This window comes from Nothobranchius furzeri, chromosome 8 (genome assembly GCF_043380555.1).
Source record: "Nothobranchius furzeri strain GRZ-AD chromosome 8, NfurGRZ-RIMD1, whole genome shotgun sequence".
Classification (NCBI taxonomy): Eukaryota; Metazoa; Chordata; class Actinopteri; order Cyprinodontiformes; family Nothobranchiidae; genus Nothobranchius; species Nothobranchius furzeri.
The window spans coordinates 49789938-49793831 of NC_091748.1; the positions used below are offsets into that span (position 1 = coordinate 49789938).

A 3894-nucleotide genomic window follows, 5' to 3' on the forward strand; every position below is an offset into this window, starting at 1 on the left:
TCGTTCCACAGCCTTGCCCATTACAGACTCGAGTTCAGAAAAAGGGTACACACCACAGGGGCACGGTCCATATCTCACCAGTGAGAGGGGGGTCAAAGTTGAAACCCCGAGTACGGGCCGTTTCCTCTCCCTCCTGGGACTGCAAAGCATGAGGCGGATGTTGTTTACTGGTTGCCAAGTTTCCTGGCCTCCCTCTGGGCAGGAGGGAAGCTGGCTCACTTTTAGAGCCTCAGCTAGTCAAGGTGATTTAAACTGCCCAAAGTCCAAAGCATTACGGGCCAGGCCTGGCTCCTTGTTCCTGCAGCTCCTGCCTTTCATTCAGCTCCTAATAAAGATGACAGCACTTGTATTTCTGTGTTTTCAGGAGGTTGTTATCGTGTCCTTGGGAGCTGATTTACAGGTTAACCTTGTGTGCTGGAGGCTGCTTTTGCTGGTATGTTCTTCTGTTTTTAATTGTGGGCTATGGTGTGACAGCCCACAGATGCAAAACACATTTTAGCATTAAGGAAGAGGAAAATCCTGAAAAGGGCATTTAAATCACAAAAACATGAATTTTTCTGAGAAAAGCTAGGGTGGACCTCTTTTGATCAGACAGAGTACAGAGACTGACTCTAAACCTGGCATCATTAAAGCCACTCCACTATTACATGACTTATAATTACTATTTCTATCTGTCTGATAAAACCTACATGCAGTAACTTGTGGGAGCAGCTGGACCAGCTTCCACAACACCAGTAATCACGTAACAAGAAGCTTTTTGTTGACTTGTAACAGTCACGTCTAGTCATCATCTGCTTGTCCTGGTCCAGGTTGCAGCCCCTGCAAGAAAGCCCAGACTGGACCCAGGCCAGCTCCTCAGAGTCGGTTCCATTTCTCCGAAACTACATGTGTTTGTGAAAGGACAGCTAATTGTGTCACTGCATATTGGTTTTTGATTCAAGGAAACCAGGTAAGATGAGTGCTGTTTTGTAACATTTACAGTTCCTGGAAGGTAGAGCTGCATTCTATTTCCCTTGGAAGTCAGAACTCAGATCTGGGAATGGTGTCAGATCTGACTTAACGACATTCCAACTCTGCTAGGGGAAGTGCTAACCAACCAAGCCAACTACTGTCCGCAATGCACACTGCTTTTCTTTGCATTTTGAACATTTAAACATTGTAGCATGTTAAGGTTAAATAGTATCTGACAGATCTGCTGAAGTCAAAAGGGAATTTATTTTTATGCACATTTTCATGTACAAGGGAGCCACATTTGGGGGCGATGGTGACACAGGAGTTAAGCGCTCGCCCTGTAATTGGAAGGTTGCTGGTTCAAGCCCCACTCAGTTTGTCACTGTCGTTGTGTTATTGGGCAAGACACTTAACCCACCTTGCCTCCTAGTGGTGGTCGGAGGGACCGGTGGCGCCTGTGCTCGGCAGCCTCGCCTCTGTCAGTGCGCCCCAGGGCAGCTGTGGCTACATCGTAGCTCATCCCCACCAGCGTGTGAATGTGTGTGTGAATGGGTGAATGACTGATTGTGCTGTAAAGTGCCTTGGGGGGTTCTAGGACTCTAGAAGGCGCTATATCAAATACAGGCCATTTACCATTTTAAAGTTGGTGAAGAAGTTCCAATTTTTTGGAGTTAGAAATTCAGATTTTGGGATCCTTTTCATTTTTGAACCTCAGACACTTTGAGTTCTGAGAAGTCCTCGTACATGGAGACAAAATTTAGTGATTGGCTTCTTTTCTTCAAAGATTTTGAGCTCATGAGAAACTCAGAGATGGTCTTTTACCTTTTCAAATGGTTCCTTTTTTCTTTCCATGCTGGTGCATAAACTACTTCCCAGTTTGTTCTCATACATAATTTCTTCTGTTGAATTCCTGCTATGGCACACATTGAATAAAACTGAAAACTCCATCCTCATGTTTGAATCCTCATAATCATGTTTATCATAGAGTTTTCAGATATGTGTGTCGTATGTTTTGTGACATTTTATTAAAATTTGTTTTTCAGTTCCAAGGCTACCACTTACAGCAGGGGTGGGCAATCCCAGTCCTCAAGGGCCGCTGTCCAGCAGGTTTTACTTGTTTCTCTGCTTAAACACACCTGGTTTGAATCTACTAGTGATTAACAGGCTGCTGCAGAGCCTGATGAGCTGCTGAACAGGTGATTCATCCAGGAATCAGGTGTGTTGGGGCAGGTAAACAACTAAAACCTGCTGGATAGTGGCCCTCGAGGACCAGGATTGCCCACCCCTGACTTACAGTGGCAGAGAATAAACTTTGGTGCTTGCGCGTGCTGGAGAGGGAAAAACAACTTAGCGTGGAATGGATAAGAACCAGACGGGCCTGAGCAGAGCCAGGTCTTCTGTTAACCCGTTTAGCCCCACTGGCAACTATTGTTGCCAAAGTGTATCCCTGTCATTTTTGACTCACAATAAAAATTACACTGTTACTAATCCAACATTTTCCACTTATTTGCTAGTAAACAACTTAGACAAAAGTTTTGTTTAAAAAATTTTTGTTTCCAAGTGCTTCCTATCGTATGACATCATTTGCTTCCTGCTCCTTCCCGCTGAAGACATGGCGACTGCAAGTCATCCTGGAAACAGGTCATTTTTAGACATTTCAGATGAACTGTCCCAAAATTTATTTGTAATAATTTACTCATTCAAGTCTCTAGAGTAACCCTCCATCCAAAAATTATACCAAAGACAAATATTTTTTTCTTAATAGGCTTATTTCTGTGAGTGGCAACAATAGCTGCCAGTGGCCACAAAGCATGTCGCTAACTAAAGTAAAACACTCTCTGCAGGATTGCTCCTAATTTACTTATTTAAAATATTAGAATGATGTACAATGGCTCCGTTTAGTCCTCTTAGAATACTTTTCCAAGCTAAAGAACTTCACAGGTATTCAAGGCCAGTGTGTATAGGATTTTTATACGTTACCATATATGATTTTCTTGCTAGCAAACATTAGCTTGTGTCTCACAGTCTAATGATAGCTAGCTAATAGAAAAGCTAATGAAGATGTTGATGTGCAGCTGGGGGTGCACTTTTCTTTGCACACAAGAGCTTACATAACCAGTGCACACACCTATGCATCCCCCCCCCAGTGGTGATATCCATCATCACAAACTCAAGTGTGATATTGCTTTTACAGAACGTTCTACATATGGAACGTGACAATGTACAAGGGATGATATTGAAGATTGAGTAATTGCATAATATGCATGTTGACATTGATTTAGGTCCTGGAAAAACGGGCAGATGGATCTCCTCTCGTTCCAGAGGCTGGTAGCCCAGACTCTCCTCCAGCGCCATGGAACAAAGCCAAGTAGGCAAGGCAGAAAATCTGCAATGGCGGTGGCGATACCTGATGTCACCAGGTTTGACAGCTTGAATCACTGGCCCAGCAACATTAGTAGCAGGTACAAGTAGTGCAAGAGCTGTGGTGGACGCACACCATTTGCGTGCGAAAAATGTGATGTGCCACTACATGTGGAGTGCTTCAAAAAGCACCACACTGAGTAGTACATCCATACCAAATGATGGATTGTGTGGGAACTATGTCATATACATAAATATGTGTTAGATGTTCCAAAAAAACATGTTTGTTGTGATTTTGAGTTTTAAAAAAGTGAATAAAGGAAACAGTTCAAATTGTGTCTTGTTTTGAATTTTATACAGGGGAACCTGAGTCCTTTCTTATTTTTACGACAATACTATTAAGCTATTACTTTGTTATAACCAGGGCTGGGCCTTGAACAGCCAATAGGGGAGGAATTGCTGCAGTGAGGTGCGCCAGAATAACAGAGCAGTGTCCTGTTTGTGGGAGGTTATGGGTGTGTGTGTGTGTGTGTGTGTGTGGGGGGGGGGGGGGGGGGGGGGGGGGGGGGGGCAAGGAAAAAA

The 3894-nt window shown here is 43.8% G+C and overlaps 1 long non-coding RNA gene across 1 annotated transcript; it reads left to right on the forward strand.

The window, feature by feature from the left end:
- The first annotated feature begins 336 nt into the window (after window positions 1-336).
- Window positions 337-3636, forward strand: LOC129152321 (uncharacterized). The gene is made up of 3 exons (XR_008558928.2): window positions 337-433; window positions 810-949; window positions 3234-3636. It is a non-coding gene; the product is annotated as an uncharacterized lncRNA (long non-coding RNA).
- Window positions 3637-3894: the final 258 nt, after the last annotated feature.